Genomic DNA, 20,712 nt, shown 5'->3' with positions numbered 1-20,712 from the left:
GCGTAGATCTAAACAGTATGTGTGCGTTTGTGAAGACGGTTGTTGAAATGGGATGATAGTGTGTTGTGTTTGAATTTTACATAGATCTGTAAGTTTTTGTGAATATGTGTGTCAGTGTTTTTGTGTGCGCTGTCTATGTGTACCGTACGTGTACGTGTGTGTGTGTGTGTGTTTGTGCGTGTTTGTGTATTTGTGTGTGTTTGGGTACTAATCTATCATGCATAGTAATACATGTACTCAAAAAAAACAATGATAGCGTCTATGTTAGTAGATATGTGGCTGATTGCCTTGAGTGTGTGTGTGTGTGTGTGTTTGTGCATGCATGCGTGTGTGTGTGTGTGTGTGTGTGTGTGTGTGTGTTTGGATATATTGATCCATATCCATGCATAGTAATACATGTACTGAACAAAAACAATAGTATAGCGTCTATGTTGGTAGATATGTGGCTGATTGCCTTGTGTGTGTGTGTGTGTGTGTGTGTGTGTGTGTGTGTGTGTGTGTGTTTGTGTATGCATGTGCGTGCGTGTGTGTGTGTTTGGGTATTGATCCATGCATAGTAATACATGTACTGAACAAAAACAATAATAGCGTCTATGTTGGTAGATATGTGGCTGATTGCCTTATGTGCGTGTGTGTGTGTGTGTGTGTTTGTGCATGTATGTGCGTGTGTGTTTGGGTATTGTTCCATGCATAGTAATACATGTACTGAACAAAAGCAATAATAGCGTTTATGTTGGTAGATATGTGGCTGATTGCCTTTTGTGTGTGTGTGTGTGTGTGTGTGTGTGTGTGTGTGTGTGTTTGCTGTTCAGTGGCTGACTTTGACTGAAACGTTGGTTTTATTTTTAGGTTCCAGTGGCATCATGGAAGTCGAGGCGGCTCGGGTTCTGTGGGGCAGGTCAGTGTCGCAGCACAATCTGCGATACACAGTTATCCTGTCAGACGGTGACACAAAAACCTTCCAGGAACTTTCCAAAATAAAGCTTTATGGAGATCAAGTAACCATCAAAAAAGAAGAGTACATCAATCACGTTTCCAAGCGTCTTGGGACAGCGCTTCACAACCTGGTGACAGACTGCCGCAAAAAAGGAATCACTTTGGGAGGGCGAGGGTATGGTCAGCTGACTCTAAATACAATCAAGAAGTTGACGATATATTACAATCGGGCAATTAGGGGGGGGGGGGGGGGGGGGGGGGGGGGGGAGTAAGACAGTTGCAGACATGAAACCGGCAGTGATGGCATCTCTGCGTCACGGCTACTTAACAGATGACAAGCCACAGCATGACTTCACATCATGGTGCTTCTACCAGGCCGCCCTTGCGCAGAACAAGCCCTCAGGACCACACGCAAAACTCGTCCATACACCTCTCAACTTCAAGAAGCTGAATCCTCCTCTAGAACCAGTTTACCAGAGACTGACGGAAGATCAACTGCTTCAGAGATGTGTGTCAGGAAAACCCCAAAACTCTTGGGTTCGCTGTCCCAAGGACAAATTTGCATGCAAAAATCGCGTACGGTTTGCAGTCGTCACAGGGGCTAGGGAATTCAATTTTGGACCAGCGGCTGCTCTCAACACTGTACAGTTCTACGGCTTTACAACAGGCTGTAAATGAAAAGATTAAACAAGATTATAGGGAGTGTAAGAGGGTTCTTGGCAGCCTCCGGTTCAAGAAAGATCAGCTAAACAAGAGACGCGACACTGTGCTTACAGCTAAACTCAAAAGACAGGATGAGCTCATCAGACTAGAAGGGGCAGTTTTAGGTAAGCCTGTAGTTACCAGGTGTCTGTGAAAAGTACCTGAACTATGTTAACATTGATTTGGGGTGAATAAAAGAGCTTTGAAATGTTCTCGGCCTTGTTTCTCTGTTCAGCGTTTTTGCATGACCTGCTTTCTAGGAAACTATTTTTCTTCGATCCATCTGTTCAGAATGCAATGAAACTTAAGGGACATGCTTATCAGAGGACAACCTGTGGAATGACAACAGGAATTTTCTTTAAATTAATAAATAACTGTTCAGGCGGGTCATATTTACTAAAATTGTGCTGAAAAACATGATAATTCATCTAAAAACAATATTTTATTAGAACTATTCATCCTAGAAAAAATCCCTGTTGTCATTCCACAAATATGGACTCCTACATCCTACATGCAAAAAATCACATTCCTATGATTAAAGGGGAAGCTAAAAAACGTGTTCCTAGCAACCCATTTTGACAGTTGGAGATTGTCGTTTCCATGGTAACGGACAGTGACGGTACTGAAAACGTTATCCGTTTTGAAATCGTATATGCCTTACCACTTCATAAGTATATAACATTAGCCTATGGTAGAAGTAAATACAAATTTAGATTTTAGTGGCTCCCTTTGCCTTAATTGTGCAATGTAGCTACCAACGCTATGCACACAATGGCTTCTGAATTTGATATTTTATTTGCATCTATAGCTCCAGATGATGTAAGTTTATCTTTTGTCACGGCGTCATGTTATGTTCAAGCATGGCTACTTTTTATTTTTTCCCTCTCATTTAAAGACAAGGTAACACATCCACTTTTTTTTTTTTTGCCAAAGGAAATAATGTATGTAACAATGTTTTATTATTATTTAATGCCAAAATGATTGATTTGGGCGTGTTCTTGGTTTAATTTTTGGCATTTTCGGGTATTACGCAGCATCCAGTGAAGGATGGCTCTATTATTGATTTAATTTGATGACTATAATTAGTATTTTCATTACGATATTTTGGAGACACACAAACATTATCTATGTTTTCTGTTTTGGACTTAGTATTGATGGTATTTTGTCTTTGAACTCCATGCTGCATTTTGACTTAGTGTTTTGGTGTCATGTTATGTTTAAGCAATTTCAAGCTCAGGTATTTGACCCAATTAGAGATTCTTACCTGCTTATCTTGTTTGTATTGATGGATGTGTGGCCTAGCAATAAAGAAACACCACCAACATTTCTTTTTGTTTGTTCTTGGATCATTAAATTGTCTGAATCTGAAATTGTGATGGCGTCAGGTTATGTTTGAACATTGATATTATTTTTGTAAATACATCTAAACAATGGCTCAAACGTGAAAAACATTTTTCGTAGAAGTTTAGCATGACCATACCTAGTAAACTGTCAGGAAATTGTCAGCTTGTAATAACATTGAAATTTGTTCTTGCATGTCACACTCATTGGTGTCACCTCCGTGGCCTTGACCAAACACAAAACTAAATTGACAATATTTAATTAACAATAGCAACCTGGCATGCTCTCTTCAGCACAAGTTACTGATGCCATGAAATAATGAATCAGTCATACTCATGAGTTGTTCTTTGCTCCTGGTCACAAGTGGGGGTCAGCTCACACGGACGCATTTTTTTCAATACAGTCTAGGGGAGAAACTGGTCACAAAGCACCCAGTACATGCCAGAGAGATAGGAGAATCGGCACAATCAAAGAAAATACCAAAATCATTCAATAGATATGGAAATATTAAGATTTACTGTGAAAATGCTAGCAAAAATGGTGTCCAAAAATGGGAACGCACACTTGGTGCGTCTTTGAAGACTTACCTCCCGTTTTGTGTTGTTGATAATACTTAAGTCGTGTTTGTGCTGTTTTTGTTGAAATAGTATCTAATAAAACTGATGCAGTTCTTGAAATGTTGCAAATTATTGTTGTCTTTGTGAAATGCGAGAGTGTTCTGAGGCGTAATCTGCATACGGCTGATGTCCCACATAGGGTACCCCACTTCGATCAGCGTATCACTCCAAATGAGCTTCATAGCAGAAAAGCAGATACACTACCAAAACACTGCATAACAGATCTACAAGTCTGAGCCAGAATCATTGAAATTTACTTTCTGTATAAAATATTGCAATCAAATTTGTTCACGCCGTCACACAAATAACGCAGGTTACCCTCGCCTTCGATTCAAAGTAACTCCAATCTGACTGAATTACCATCGAAACGCAGATGACGAAATGATTCACCACACATGGTATTTTACACACAAATTTCAACTGTGTTGTTTTGCGATATACAGCCATAAACAAACAAATGTGGCGCCGTCACGTCGCCTCGGAAGGAATAACGCAGGTGACCAAGACTTGTTTCCGATACCTGTCTGATTAAAATCATCGGTTTTTTTCACGAATGACGGCTCTTTGGCAGATCTGGTGAGTTGGAAACTGTCTATGAATGTTTCATTTAATGTCAAATGCGTACATTCTTGTCGATATTGTTACCTTTGGGCTCATAAATTAAGTCAATCGTCGTGTTGTCCGAAAGTGACTTTTGTCAGCATAGAACTTACTGTGCTTTGATCATTGACTGAGAAGAATCTTCCGATGACACTAGTTCATTTCACTACGCGACTGCATATCTGCAAGGAAACTTATGGCAGGGAAAATAAGCTTAACTGAAGACGAATAAGCGGAGTAACGGTTCTTCAACGGATTGCTCTCACTGATCTAAATATTTAGATCTTGTCGTCTGCTAGTCTGCTAGTAAGTAGTCTTCGGTCATGTAAAAGTCACATCTATTTCGACTGTGTGCATCGATCCGTGTAGTGAAATGTTGATCTTTGATGATTTGGCAACATAACTTCGCTAAATGTGCTTCGAGTGTATCTCCCCGTTAACTGCATTTGAAAACGTCTTTTAACAAGACCATGTTTCGACAGCCCAGACGGGGAGGATCCTCGATAGCTCACAGGGTATATAATGTTTTCCGCCGTTTTTTGAAGAATCCTTTCAAATTTGCTATTCCAAAAGTACCCTATGACACGACTCGAGTGGCAAAGAACATTCTCTGCAATTCCTGTCTCAGTCCGTGCAGCTGTTTCGGGTCCTATCGTCATCATACAAACATACACACAGACACACAAGAACCAGCTTTAAAAGTTAGATTATGTAGGAACCATGTGAACCAGTGATTTTTTCTTATGTACAACAGATACTACAGTATTTCTGCTTTATGAAAAGCAATATTTCAAAAACAAAACTAGAGATTTGAATTTTGACCACTTTTCCCCCTTTCTGTCACCAGTACTGAAGAACAACTCTCATACAAGTTACAACACAAGAAAAGACTATTCTTGACATTTGCTTTTTCATTATCAAGACAAAAGGGGTTAATGAATGGATTCTTTATAATCAAATACAATGTGATGAAAACATTAATCGCTTTGTATTGTATGAAATTTGAAAAGTTTGATTCATGAACCCATCTTGTTATTTTGAGTCCATCACATTCAAAACACTTTTATTTTTAACAGTGATGGCGTTAGTATTTTTTCAAACCGATACGCAAACTTTTATGATGCAAACGGTCCAGAAAAAAATGGTAGGCTGGTCATTGGAACCAGTAAGAGTCCAATTCGAACAAAAACAAATGCCAACGATCACCAGCTTACAACTCCTATTCAGGCCATCGACACAGAGGTGGCGTGGAGTAAATGTCACACGCCTCACTGACGTTTTGCACCACACCAGCATCCTAGATAATAATATCTTTTCTGGGTTATGCCCTCTCTGAGGGAAAAAAACTAAACTGGGATTTTTTGCTTTGACATGCAGGGATGTTGCCACAAATTCATACCTATAGACAAATGTCCTGAGCTCTTCGGCATCAATAGGACATTTGACTGCTTTCAGAAATTTTAATAGGACATTATAATTGTGTGTAAAACACAAAATTATCATACATGTGCAAACACTGCACCAACATTGTGTGCGTATATTGTTTTATTACATTTGTTTCAAACAGGACACACACAAAAAAGAAACAAACTAAACTGGGATTTTTTGCTTTGACATGCAGGGATGTTGCCACAAATTCATACCTATAGACAAATGTCTATGTCCGATGTCCGATGCCTAACGACATCCCTGGACATGCTTGTCAAACAGTAACGACATCCCTGGACATGCTTGTCAAACAGTCATGATAGCGCTGCTTCAATAGCAGCGGCTTCAATGGAAACGCGGAAAAAAGCTTTCGTCAGTGTGACTACGTCACAGCCTGTGCTCCCAGCTGCGTGCAGAGCATATCCTGCCCGGTAAAATAACTGCACGAAGCGGCTATTACAACAGTCGGCGGGCATTGACATACGGACCATTAAACTCATTCACCTATGTTGACTTTACACAGGTGGTTCATGACGCAAATTGTGTATATTTGACGTTTTAGTTTAGATGTCAAGCGCTTAGAGCAAGCCTTTTTAACGAAAGTTTTTGATTTAGCGCTATATAAATGTTCTTATTGTTATTATTATTATTATATTGCAAGCGATTTTGACGACACAGGGTTTTGTTTTTTGTACCAGCGAAAAAAAAAGTAGTTCTAAAAATCAACTGGTATGTCAAACCGGCAGCCAATTATGTTTCGGTATTTTCTCATTTCAACCGGTAAAATACAGATAAACTGTTTAAATGAAACATTCTTAATTTCTTACACTACAGACCAACAGAGACACACTGTTGATATAAAGGCCTTAATAATGAAATAAAACGCAACATCAATAGTGTTTGCAGATCCATGACCATTTTGAATTTGACCCTTCCCATTCCCAATACAAAAAGAAAGAAACAAAATGACAAAACTTGATTTTGCAGAGTTTACAAATTTACAAGGATAGCTAGCTGCTCTTCTGCGACATGCCAATGAATTTAGGTCAATTATAAGAGCAACGTGTGCCTGAAAACAGTTTTATAACTTTACAAGTAATTGTTTGTTCCCAACCCACCAACTCTATTTTGTTGTTGCAAAGTCATAGGAATTTAAGAAACCAATAGTTTTTGTTTGGCCTAACATCACGCCCACAAGAGACAAGAAGGGCAAAGCCCATACGACTCACATGCTTTACACATTTTTCCTACCAAAATACATGTGACTTTGACCCAAAGTCAAGGTCATCCAAGGTCATGCAACACAAAGCTGTTAATTCAAGACATAGGAAGTACAATGGTGCTTATTGGCTCTTTCTACCATGAGATATGGTCACTTTTAGTGGTTCACTACCTTATTTTGGTCACATTTTATAAGGGTCAAAGTGACCTTGACCTTGATCATATGTGACCAAATGTGTCTCATGATGAAAGCATAACATGTGCCCCACATAATTTTTAAGTTTGAAACAGTTATCTTCCATAGTTCAGGGTCAAGGTCACTTCAAAATATGTATACAATCCAACTTTGAAGAGCTCCTGTGACCTTGACCTTGAAGCAAGGTAAACCAAACTGGTATCAAAAGATGGGGCTTACTTTGCCCTATATATCATATATAGGTGAGGTATTCAATCTCAAAAACTTCAGAGAAAATGGGAAAAATGGGAAAAATAGCTGTTTTTTAGGCAACATTTATGGCCCCTGCGACCTTGACCTTGAAGCAAGGTCAAGATGCTATGTATGTTTTTTGGGGCCTTGTCATCATACACCATCTTGCCAAATTTGGTACTGATAGACTGAATAGTGTCCAAGAAATATCCAACGTTAAAGTTTTCCGGACGGACGGACGGACGGACGGACGGACGACTCGGGTGAGTACATAGACTCACTTTTGCTTCGCATGCGAGTCAAAAAGGTATAATTATCCTACTGCACTCTAAGTCACACGTGCCTACTCTCACCCTCAGGTATTAGCTCCACACTCATTTTCAAGGAATTTCACTTTCATTTTCAGACCAAGAGAACCATCTTACCTACTGTGTGGGTATTTAGTTGGAGATAGGGTGTGAGGCTAGGACAGAGAAACAATTTAGCATCTACTTTAGTCCTGGGGAAAACTGATTTGAGAAACATCCATAATCAATCAAAGTAAGTAACAAAATGGTACAGAAAGTCGAAGTCGAAGGTGTCGGCTGCTCCACAGAACTGTCCACGAGCAAACCTAATGGAACTGGAAGTGGAAATGGAAACTGACACTGTGACAGGAGTGAACAGGGAAAAAGCATCAAAATAATACCACAGTTCCTCAGTGCAGAGTTTATTTGTGTAAATATTTCTCTTGTTTTAGAAAAGTGACCAGGAGTGGGAGAGTAAATGGTGTCGAGAGTTTGGGAATTCCGAAAAATATCTCAACTTCGTAATGCCTTATAGATGGCGGCCATGTTTATTTTTCTCTGTAATATCGTCTGAACGTCCGATGCTCTTAGTACGTCTCCAAACACGCAGGGAACATTCAGTCGTTCAAATAAACAAAAGACAAAAAGCAATTAATGCATCCAATCGTCAGACAATAACATTTTCCCGAAATATTTACCTTTCAGTTCCCAAACAAGACGATGCCATGAACCACTTTATACCCACAAACACTGCCGTATTAGAATGCTACAGAATAAGGATGGATCCGTTCGGCGATTGAGGCACATGCACGCAACTGTGGGACGCCATAGACTCGAGAGAACAGTCAACAGCAGACGATTTATTTATTTATTTATTTATTAAGGAGATTTCTATTGCGCATAACAAAAAGCACTATGCGCTTTACAATATCACTAGGTATAAGCACACGCAAACATACTCTGATTAAATAGAACTTAGGCTAACAAGACAATACTAAGAACACTAAACATTTGAGTTCATACAAAAATAGAGAATTAAATTAAATACTGGACAAACGATTAAAAAAAAGCTTAAGGCCTACACCGACTACAGTGGACTATTTCAAATACAAAAATTTAGTTAACTATAAAAGGCAGTGCATAAAACTCCATAATCCTAAGAAGGTCGATCAAATAAAAAACATAAAAGACTATTTAACTATCATTACTAATTACTTCGTAAAAGATAATAAACATGGTATACAAAGCTGTAATTTTTAACAACAAATCTAAAAAGATTTTCATGCCATATTGCACAACACATTTTGACACACACCCAACCTCACACAAGCACACATACACACTTACACACACACACACGCACACACACACACACACACACACACACACACACACACACACACACACACACACACACACACACACACACACACAATAAATTCAACGAATATTTAAATACATAAAAAGAATTAAGTAAGCGTTTAAAACATATTTTACAAACAACAGTAGTACATATTATAGTGTTACTAATGTGAGACTACCCAATAAAAATATTTAACTAGTGAGTTTATTGGAATGCTGGCAGATAAAAACATATCACGAGGCAGGCGTGTGCTTCAGGTATTGTAAGCAGACTTGAAAAGGTGGGTTTTAAGGGACTTTTTGAAAGTGGAAGAGGATTTACAGTGACGGATGGGGTGGGGAAGTTGATTCCAGAGAGTGGGAGCGGAAAAGGAGAAAGAACGGTCGCCAGTGGTTTTGGTTTTGGTGCGTGGGGTGGAAAGTATTCTGCTGTCAGTGGATGAGCGAAGCTGTCTGGATGGAGTGTAAGGATGCAAGAGTTCAGAAAGATAGACAGGAAAGTGAGGATCAGTGAAAGAGTTGAAGCAGATGTTGGCGGTTTTGTGTATGATGCGGGAAGATATAGGAAGCCAGTGGAGTTGTTGCATAAGTGGTTGTATGTGGTCGTGTTTCTTTGCCCTGAAGATGAGTCTAGCTGCTGTGTTTTGGACTTTCTGAAGTTTGTCTGTGAGGTGCTGGGGAATGCCTGTGAGTAGAGCGTTGCAGTAGTCAAATTTGGAGAGAATGAGAGAGCAGACAAGAGTTTTGGTGGCGTCAAAGGAAAGAAGATGTCTAATGCTGCTGATTTTTCTGATCTCAGTGTATGCAGATCTACAGATGTTCGTGATGTGCTTGTCCATGGAGAGGGTGTCTGTGAAGGTCACTCCAAGGTTTCTAGCAGAGGATGAGAGTTTGATGTCAGAGTTGCCTACAGAGATAGAAGAAGGAACAGAAGGAGGGAGAGGCTTGTTTTTAGGGTGGATGAGGAGGACTTCAGTTTTGTCATCATTTAGTTTTAGTTTGTTGCAGGTCATCCAGCGCTTGACGTCGTCGACACAGTCCTGCACGCGGCGGATGGTGGAATCGAGTCGACCCGGGGGGCAGGAGCCCCGGAGTTGTGTGTCATCTGCAAAGGTTTGACTGGAAACCGAGTGGTGGCCTGATGAGAGTTGATAGAGGTTTGGTGTAGAGGATGAAAAGGACTGGCCCGAGGACAGATCCTTGAGGAACTCCTAGTGAAAGGGTGGAAGTTTTGGAACTGTGGCTGCCTGCTGAGACTGTCTGTGTTCTGTCCGAGAGATAGGATTGAAACCAGGTGAGTGCTGTGCCGGAAAGTCCGAAAGAGAGATGGAGGCGGTCAAGAAGGATCTGATGGTCTATTGTGTCGAAAGCTGCTGAGAGGTCGAGTAGGGTGAGAATGGAGAGATTACCACCATCCATCGCGCGCAGGAGGTCATTCATGACACGAACAAGCGCTGTCTCGGTGCTGTGACCTGCTCGGTAGGCGGACTGTGTGATAGGAAAGAGGTTGTGAGAGTGAAGATAGTCGGAGAGTTGAGAAAGAACAAGTTTTTCAGTGATCTTGGAGAGGAAGGAGAGGTTGCTGACAGGACGGTAGTTTTTCAGGGTGTTCGGATCAAGGGACGGTTTCTTGAGAAGGGGGAGGACAATGGACTGTTTGAATGTGGGTGGAAAGGTGCCAGAGAGAAGAGAAGAGTTGATGATAGAAGTGATAACAGGCAGAAGTTCATCTAGGCATTCTACAAGCAGTGGGACGGGGATGGGGTCAAGGGCACATGTTTTGGGAGCGGACTTGGTGATGACACCCTTCACCTCATGCTCGGTCACGGGTCTGAATCCAACAAAGGATGACGCCGTCTGTTCCACGTCATCCGTGAACGGCGAGGATGGTGTAGGAGTCGCGCTGTCCAGCTCCTCTCTGATCTTCTGAACCTTGCTCGAGAAAAAGTCAGAGAAGGCGTCAGAGAGATCTTCTGTGGGATTGTCTGTGGGGAGGGTGGAGTCCTTACTCTTCCCAAGGAGACGGTTGCTGGTGCTGAACAGAGCCTTGGTCGACGCACTGGACTCAATCTTAGAGCTCCAGTAGTCTTCCTTGGCCCGCTGAACAAGCTGAGCAACCGCTTCCTTCGCGGTCCAGAATATCTGCTCGTCAACTGTCAGTTTGGATTTCTGCCAGCGTCTCTCTGCGCGCCGACGATCGCGTTTGGCCAGACGGAGCTGGCCGCTGATGGCAGAGTACCACGGAGATGTGCGACCTGATGGCACACGCCGCTCTGTAGCTGGGGCGTGCTTGTCTAGCAGTCGACGAAGGCCGTCCTCCAGCTGCTGGGCAGTGACGTCAGAGCCCATCTCCTGCAGCATCGCCGTGATGTCAGCTTTGAAGGCGTCTCTGTCTATGGCCCTGACGTCACGCACAGTCCTGTAGACAGGTTGTCGTTGGGGCCTGGCCACGTTGAGGGTGCAGAGGACTGCCGCATGATCAGACGAGATCATGTGGTTGACGGCACAAGAGTTCACCAGCAGGTCGTCCTCTCGATACACAGCCCAGTCGATGATGTGGCCACTTCTGTAGTAGGTGGGCTCCTGCACACCCTGAACGAAACTGAACCTGTTCAGGATGTCCAGCACTTTGCTGGTAAGGGGGTGAGTGGGGACGTCATAGTGGACGTTCAAGTCCCCCACGATGATGTGTATTACCACGTAAAATGTCCCAGACAGAATGACAAATATATTTGATGGTGTCACATTTTGGTAATCTTGAACTTAAGTGTGTTAAATTCATCGCAGTGGCTACACTTACGCCGCCCGTAACTTTTCCCTTCTTTGCTTTGATTACGCCACAAAGCATTTCCCCGCCAGGGCCACGCTCTACTTCCGGTTTGATCCGGTTTGGGCCGCCATTTTAAAGCGTGGGTCGAGTGAGGACAGACGTGATCAACAGTTCATTAGTAGTGGTTGTGCGTTTCTACCCGTATGCAGGCCGGTTTACTTTAGTCATGGATAGCGGACTTCACAGCGAAGCAGTTTTGACAGTAGGAAGTACGTTCGAGTCCTTCGACAGGTTGCAAAAAGTTATCTCGGACTTTGAAACGAACACGTTCGTCCAGCTCTACTTTCGGTCGTCGCGAACCCTGCAGCCGGGTGCAGCGCAAACGAGCCCCCAAAAAGACTTTCAACGAAGCATTGCAGTTTGGCGAGTTGGACTACGCCTGCATCAATGGAGGATGAAACCATCTGATCCAAACAACAAACAGCCACAACATTTTCCCTCCAATTAACCTGTACGCATAGTACACATACGGGAAAAATATAACACATAGTACAGTACATCCTAGTACACACCATGGAGGAAATTCCACCACAAATCATACATCAACAAATGATTCCTTGTTTGGAGAAACAAAATAACGGGATGGGTTGAACAAATAACTACTTCACTCCCCACATTCACCTGTACCATTAGTACAGATAAAAATACGGAATAAACCCGTTAAAGGAACAGTGAAATCTATAATCACTGAGAGTGAGAGGATATCTGGAAAATCAACCACCAGTACATGTATACAAGTATGTCCTAACAAGGAACATGAATAATAGTGAGCATGTTACGACAGTAAAATGGCGTCATGTCGTAACTAGAGAATGTCCGGGTAGGATCACGCCGCGCCGTAATCAAAGTCTGGCCGAGTGACTCTACGACTCGTGGAAAAGGTGTAACCGAAGCCTGCAGTGAGCGGGTTACGACAGTAAAATGACGTCATGCCGTACTTGAAAAAGACGTAACAGTAGCCCCTACCTAAATTCATAGCTCAGAATTAACCCCTTCACTGCCACAGTAGATCTATACAAGCATTTTGCTGTGTGCCAGGGCACAATGTTGCTTTCTTCGGTAGGTTCACTAGTCTGTTTACCATGGTTCGCACAGCATTCTCACTTTGAAGTTTCAGGACTTTTTAAGGACCTTTAACTTAGGACCCTCATGTGAAAAATTAAGACAACATTCAACAACGAAGTACTCACTTTCAAGCGTTCACACATTATGAAAATAAGTTACATTTGTACTTCTGCTCTTGCCAGAACTAGCAGATTGTACATTGTCATTCCACAGCATGTAAAGGATAGTCCCTGTAGGAATGTCTGTTTCTTATCTACTTTTTTTTGGCCTGAAAATTATATAATTGTACACTTAATCACGCACAGAACCATGGAAGGACACACCAAGTTTGTACACATCATTTTACAGTGATGGACAAACAACAAACACAGGGGCTTTCTACGGCTGATAGCCAAGTTGAATTTTTTTTAATGGAATAGAAAGTTTGAATAATAGGACAAAGGAATGAATGGGTTAGTTGTCCGAACAAAAACTTTTGGTAAGTTTATTTTTAGTCCAAGTTCAACTGACCAAATTTTGTCTGTGTCTGGGTACAACACTGCAAAAGGTACGGCAAATCTAAAATAACAATTGTCCAGTGTAGACTAATAAAATGTTATTGGACTGTGTAAAAAAAAAAAAAAAACAATTAATGATGTGCTTCACACACACACATTTAAAAAAAATCCCCACCTGCTTCACAATGGTGACAAGACAGAAAAAATCATTAAAAAGCAAATGTTGAAAATCTCTTTTAATAACAAATAAGTAGAAGTGCATTGCCAAGGCACTGTCTGCATACCCCCGGCAAAGGACAAATCGCCTCTCTCTCTCTCTCTCTCTCTCTCTCTCTCTCTCTCTCTCTCTCTCTCTCTCTCTCACACACACACACAGACGCCACACACACATAGACAAACACATGGCGTGCAAGCCACCACACACACCCACTTACACCATATAGACCATCATAGACCTCACACACACATTATCCATGCACACAAAGCACACACTTGTGGAGAAAAGCGACTACAGGAATATTTTTTTGTCTTTTCTCCATATGTAATTTTTCTTCTTAAAGTTCATTGAGTGAAGAAGAAGAGAAGGCGTAGAGAGCAGAATATATTATCTAAGTTAGTATTGAAACGGTGTGGAATTAAGATTCACACTCTAAAATCATATTTGTTCTTTCCCTTAGTAAATGGTTTGGAAATAGGTATGATCCAGTCCTCTCTCTTTGTTCTCTCAGGGTAGAATTTAATTGGCTTTGACACAATGGCACCGAACTGACTGGATTCAAGTCATGGAGGTAGGAGAGGCCAGTCTGTGAACCTTCCCCCCCCCCCCCCCCCCCCTCCCATGTAACCTTTCTGTATTGACTTTTTAACCCCTAGGTCACTTCTCCTGTCACTAACCCCCTACGCCTTTGTTTGTGCACCAAAGCAGTCAGCGAGGGCATTGTTTTGCTACATCCACCTCTCACCTCCCTAACCCCCTTTTGCTGTTTGACCTGATTCTTTACTTCTATGTTGCTGTGCTTTTGTTAATAATACTTGTTACACACAGACGATCCATCGCCCGGACACAACCTCATCGATGAGATATTTCAACACGTGCTCTCAGCGCGCAGCGCTGAACCGATTTTGGTTTTTCCCAGTAACTCTTCCTTATCTTCTCCAGTGTTTTCAGCGTTTATCTCCCTTCCTTCGTGTGGCGTCAATCCATATTCCCGTTACTACGTTACTATTTTTAGAATGTCACGATTGCACCCGTAAGTTGTCCTTACTGTAAAAGTGAAAAGGTCGAATCAATTTATAGCCACGCGAAAAATACACTGTCATCTATCTCTATATATTTATAGATATAGATATACATATATAGATACGGCTTCTCTGTGTGTGTGTGTGTGTGTGTGTGTGTGTGTGTGTGTTTGTGTGTGTGTGTGTGTGTGAGGGCAACACCTGTGGATTGTAGAGTTCTGTTTGTGATGTGGTCTAGCGGCATTGGTGTGTCAGTATGTTCAGGCCTTCCTTCGGGAAGCCATAACAGTTATTCTCAATCCCGTTTGAGTGGACTTCGCCTTCAAAGGTGATTGTGGTGTTTTGGTCACTGAATCATTTTCGTGCTGTTCCCATTCCACCTGGGAGGGATTTAAGTTCATTCATAGGGGGTCGAGTGTGACAGGGAGACTACCGTCGCCCTTCACAGCAGACTCTGCAGAGTTGTTCGCCTTAGAAGTTGTGGGCTTTCCTTGCATGTACCCGTAAGTTGTCCTTACTGTAAAAGTGAAAAGGTCGAATCAATTTATAGCCACGCGAAAAATACACTGTCATCTATCTCTATATATTTATAGATATAGATATACATATATATATACGGCTTCTCTGTGTGTTTGTGTGTGTGTGTGGGCAACACCTGTGGATTGTAGAGTTCTGTTTGTGATGTGGTCTAGCGGCATTGGTGTGTCAGTATGTTCAGGCCTTCCTTCGAGAAGCCATAACAGTTATTCTCAATCCCGTTTGAGTGGACTTCGCCTTCAAAGGTGATTGTGGTGTTTTGGTCACTGAATCTTTTTTGTGCTGTTCCCATTCCACCTGGGAGGGATTTAAGTTCATTCAAAGGGGGTCGAGTGTGACAGGGAGACTACCGTCGCCCTTCACAGCAGACTCTGCAGAGTTGTTCGCCTTAGAAGTTGTGGGCTTTCCTTGCATGTACCCGTAAGTTGTCCTTACTGTAAAAGTGAAAAGGTCGAATCAATTTATAGCCACGCGAAAAATACACTGTCATCTATCTCTATATATTTATAGATATAGATATACATACAGCAGTCCCTGCAATGTACGGCCCCCGGCGTGAGCGGACACCTGACATGTACGGACACATTTGCTCGGCACGGAGTGTTTTCCTTCTATATTTGCCCCCCCTTAAACGGACACCTGCAAAACGTGGACGCGGACACTCATTTTCGGTCCCAACAGCAGGTCATACCTCCAATGTACGGACAGACCATCGTCAAATTTTCACCACAACAAAATCGATAACAGAGCAGTCCGGCTCTTGGTGCAAAGATCACAGCCGCAATGGCGTGACGACAGTCACTGGTAACTTGAGTGCACCTGTACCCATCAGGAAGAGGGGTAGTTTTGGTCAGGAGTGGAGTACATGCGAAGATGCCAACATGAAACTGCACTGTGCTCTTTATTCTTGTCTGTTGGACGTAAACAACAGAAACCACAGTCGATGAAGGTCCTGAGCGAAAGAGAGGGAAAAAACGGCCACAGTTCTCAACATCCTGTGTCTGTGTGTAACCTCTTTCATTGACAAGATACTCTTGTTTCCCCTCAGCCTTGACCAGTGAGTCTGTTGCCTAATCTGTGAACCCTTCAGTTGTCTTGCTGTGTCAAAAGTTACGACACAGTCAACTGGTTTTGCTCTGAGTGAACAGTTGGAGCTGACCTCTCTGGCCACAGCCCAACAGTACATGGCTGGAGGGAGTGAGAGAGAGAGGGAGGCGGGGGGGGGGGGGGGGGAGGGGTAGCTGGCTAAACTCTGTGGGGTGTCCGGTGTCAGTGCATGTCAGCAGGAAGAGCATTGGAGAGAAATAGAGAGGTGTACTCTTCCACACAATTTCCAAGCATCAGTTGTCACGGCTTGGGGTAGGCATTAGTGAGGGAGAGTGGGAGCTGTGTTATGTACAGTGTATTTCCGACTGAAGAGTGAAAAGTCACTGCCATGCCACATGATCGGCATGCAGTCAATAAAGCCAGACAAGATGTAAATAAATTACATGATTATGACATGCAGCCTATCTGCTGCTATTTATTCAAACTGGGTTTCAAGCTTATTCTTGCAAAGCATCTGCACACGCTCCTCTGTGCTGTGTTTGTGTGGCTGCTTTCGTATGTCAGTGCATGGTGAGTGTGTTCACTGCCTTGAGGATTTATTTTATCTCTTCTTTTCAACACTTTTCATACAAATCATTTTTACAGAACGTTTAAAGAAGTATTAGGAGTTTGTTGTTTAGTAGCCACAAGAAGTGATTAGACCCCCGTCTTGTCCTGCGAAAGAAAAAGAGAGATCATATCACCCCCCTCCTAAATCAGCTCCACTGGTTGCCCGTTCCTGCCCGTATCACCTACAAAATCAACACTCTCACCTACAAATGCCTCCATGGTCTCGCCCCTGCCTATCTCTCCGACTCTCTTTCTCTCTATGTCCCTTCACGAACACTCAGATCATCTGCCGACTCCCTCAAGCTCAACATCCCCCACACCAAACTCAAAACAGCAGGTCAACGCTCATTTTCTTTCCAAGCACCTAGCCAATGGAACACACTACCTCTCCCCCTCCGCCAACAACAGTCCCTCGAATCATTCAAATCTGCACTCAAGACATTCCTTTTTTCCAAATAATCCATGCATTATACACTGCCCACCCCATCCCACCCTGAATAACTGTACATATTTTAATGTTTGATGGTGTGTGTGTGTGCTAGTGACTTTAAGTCTCCGTGTGTGTGAACGAGTGTATGTGCGCCTTGAGTCGCCTGTTGGTGAGATATGTGCGCGTTATAAATATTCGTATTATTATTATTATAGACTCAATCCTGTTGTTTGTGTGTCTCTGTGTGAGTGTATGGGGGAGGGGGTGGTGTGGTCACCCCTCCCGTGACCGGACACCTGCAATGTACGGACAGTTTTACTATGGCCCAAGGGTGTCCGTTCATGAGAGGGACTGCTGTAGATATATATACGGCTTCTCTGTGTGTGTGTGTGGGCACACCTGTGGATTGTAGAGTTCTGTTTGTGATGGGGTCTAGCGGCTTTTGTCTGTCTGTATGTTCTGGCATTTGAGAAGCCATAACAGATAATATAGGGCTAAGAAATAAGCTCTAAAATTCTCAATCCCGTTTGACAGGACTTCGCCTTCAAAGGTGATTGTGGTGAACCGCCACGCTGTCTGTCTCTGTCTCGCGATTCACCCCGGCGAAGCCGGGTATTCCTCTAGTTTTATTGATGTATTTCTTTACTAGATGATTACTCGCTTCGCCGGGTACCGGCTTCGCCGGGAAGAAGTAGAGCCGAATACCAGGCTGTGCCTGGGACCCGGGTGTACGCCGGCTTCGCCGGCGCACGAAGGAAAGAAGATAAACGCGCAAAACACTGGAGACCTTCTAAAAATAGTAACGTGCAGTGACCTTCTAAAAATAGTAACGTAGTAACGGGAATATGGATTGACGCCACACGAAGGAAGGGAGATAAACGCAAAACACTGGAGAAGATAAGGAAGAGTTACTGGGAATGGTGAAATGAACAGAAAAACCAAAATCGGTTCAGCGCTGCGCGCTGAGAGCACGTGTTGAAATATCTCATCGATGAGGTTGTGTCCGGGGTCTCTCTGAATAAGCCCACCAAATTTGAAGCAGATCCATCGAGAACTTTGGCCGCGCATCGCGCACAGACACACAGACAGACACAAGTCGTATATATATATATATACGACAAGTGTCTGTGTGTCTGTGTGTCTGTGTGTCTGTGCGCGATGCGCGGCCAAAGTTCTCGATGGATCTGCTTCAAATTTGGTGGGCTTATTCAGAGAGACCCCGGACACAACCTCATCGATGAGATATTTCAACAAGTGCTCTCAGCGCGCAGCGCGGAACCGATTTTGGTTCCACCTCAGCTATTTTGGTTCCACCTCAGCTTACCCGGGCCCCCATACCGACACACCATAGCCGCTACACCACATCACAACGCCAAAGTTCTCGGTGGATCTTTTTCAAATTTGGACACCGTATTCAGCTACACCCCGGACACAATATCATCGATGAGATATTTCAACACGGGCTCTCAGCGCGCAGCGCTGAACTCATTTTCGTTTTTGCGTTCATTTCACCATTATAAGTAACTCTTCCTTATCTTCTCCAGTGTTTGGCGTTTATCTCCCTTCCTTCGTGTGGCTTTCCCGTTCAGTTCTAAGTTACTATTACTATTTTTAGAATGTCACTGCGCTGTCCACTGCGCTGTCCACAACGCTTCCCTTGCACCCGTAAGTTGTTCTTACTGTCAAAGTGAAAAGGTCGAATCAATTTATAGCCACGCGAAAAATACACTCTCACCTATCTCTATATATTTATAGATACAGATATGCATATATATATACGGCTTCTCTGTGTGTGTGTGTGTTTGTGTGTGTGTGTAGGCAAAAACCTATGTATTATAGAGTTCTGTTTGTGATGGGGTCTAGCGGCTTTTGTCTGTCTGTATGTTCTGGCATGTGAGAAGCCACAGCAGATAATATAGGGCTAAGAAATAAGCTCTAAAATTCTCAATCCCGTTTGACAGGACTTCGCCTTTCAAAGGTGATTGTGGTGAACCGCCACGCTGTCTGTCTCTGTCGCACCGTTCACCCCAAATTCCCGTTTCTGAGGTACTATTTTTAGAATGTCACTGCGCTGTCCAGAACGCTTCCCTTGCACCCGTAAGTTGTTCGTACTGTCAAAGTGAAAAGGTCGAATCAATTTATAGCCACGCAAAAAATACACTCACCTATCTCTATATATTTATAGATATAGATATACATATTATATATATACGGCTTCTCTGTGTGTGTGTTTGTGTGTGTGTGTGGGAAAAAACCTGTTGATTGTAGAGTTCTGTTTGTGATGGGGTCTAGCGGCTTTTGTCTGTCTGTATGTTCTGGCATTTGAGAAGCCACAACAGAAAATATAGGGCTAAGAAATAAGCTCTAAAATTCTCAATCCCGTGTGACAGGACTTCGCTTGCAGAGGTGATTGTGATGAACCGCCACGCTGTCTGTCTCTGTCTCGCGATTCACCCCGGCGAAGCCGGGTATTCCTCTAGTATATATATAGATATAGATAACGGTTCTGATGTAGTTTTCTTAGTACAGGAGTTTTTGTGTATTTTTGAGGGATTTTAACTGTAGCTTCTAAGGAGGCTGACAGCAGCCTCGAAACTCTCCCCCCTCCCTCCCCATTTTGTTATGTGGTCCCAGAGCGACGTTTTCATTGGTTCCTTAGCTGTGACGTCAGCTAAGGTATATAAGCTGTTAGTTTCTGAGGTTCGGGGGGGGGGGGGGGGGTGGGAACGTAGCTCAGTTGGTAGCGCGCTGGCTTTGTAGCCAGTTGGTCGCTATCAGCGTGGGTTCGATCCCCACGTTCGGCGAGAGATTTATTTGTGCAGACTCTCTTCGGTGTCCGAACTCCCCCGTGTGCACACATGCGCACGAAAAAGATCCCACATTCACAGCGAAAGTCTCAGGGCTTGGAAAACACGAAGACACGCATCCATCATCTCTCGTCTCCGATTATCATGATCGTATTTCGATACTTTGACGAGACAAACCCAATGCTGGTGTGTCGAAGAAGACAGCCACAGCGGGCTTGTTCGAATCAAAGTATCACACCATATCTTCAAAGTATTACCAACACCTGTCCCAATATAGACCAGTTGGTCTAAGAGGACGTTAAACCCTAATAGTCAGTCAGGTTCGGGGGAGTCTTGGCAACCAACCTGGCAAATGGTATACCGGACTTCCCACTTGAGTTACAGCATTGCTTCTGTGCCTGTGGAAAAGGTTGTGGGAGGGTCCCAACCTTAGTACCGAACGGTTGTGGGAGGGTCCCAACCTAGTACAAAGTATTTGTTGTCATCTCTAAGTTGTCCTCGGAGTCTTGGCAACCAACCTGGCTTAAGTGTCTAAATGGTATACCGGACTTCCCACTTATTTACAGAATTGCTTCTGTGCCTGTGGAAAAGGTTGTGGGAGGGTCCCAACCTTAGTACCGAACGGTTGTGGGAGGGTCCCAACCTAGTATTAAAAGTATTTGTTGTCATCTCTTAAGTTGTCCTCCGGGGTCTGAGCAACCAACCTGGCTTAAGTGTCTAAATGGTATAC

At 43.1% G+C, this 20,712-nt stretch overlaps 1 protein-coding gene across 2 annotated transcripts in view; it reads right to left on the bottom strand.

Annotated features, from left to right (window-relative positions):
• The window catches only part of LOC138982104 (platelet binding protein GspB-like), a 59,904-nt gene that overhangs the window by 33,715 nt on the left and 5,477 nt on the right, over positions 1–20,712 (bottom strand). Inside the window, exon 1 of one of the 2 annotated variants that reach the window (XM_070355327.1) lies at positions 8,258–8,337. The exons of the other annotated variant lie outside the window; for it this stretch is intronic. The gene's annotated coding sequence lies outside the window, so the exon portion shown is untranslated. Of the gene's footprint in view, positions 1–8,257; positions 8,338–20,712 lie in introns of those variants that run through there. 2 annotated transcript variants of the gene reach the window in all.

The sequence above is a fragment of the Littorina saxatilis genome, linkage group LG12, assembly GCF_037325665.1.
Source record: "Littorina saxatilis isolate snail1 linkage group LG12, US_GU_Lsax_2.0, whole genome shotgun sequence".
Lineage (NCBI taxonomy): Eukaryota > Metazoa > Mollusca > Gastropoda > Littorinimorpha > Littorinidae > Littorina > Littorina saxatilis.
This window is presented reverse-complemented; position numbering and strand designations above follow the sequence as displayed.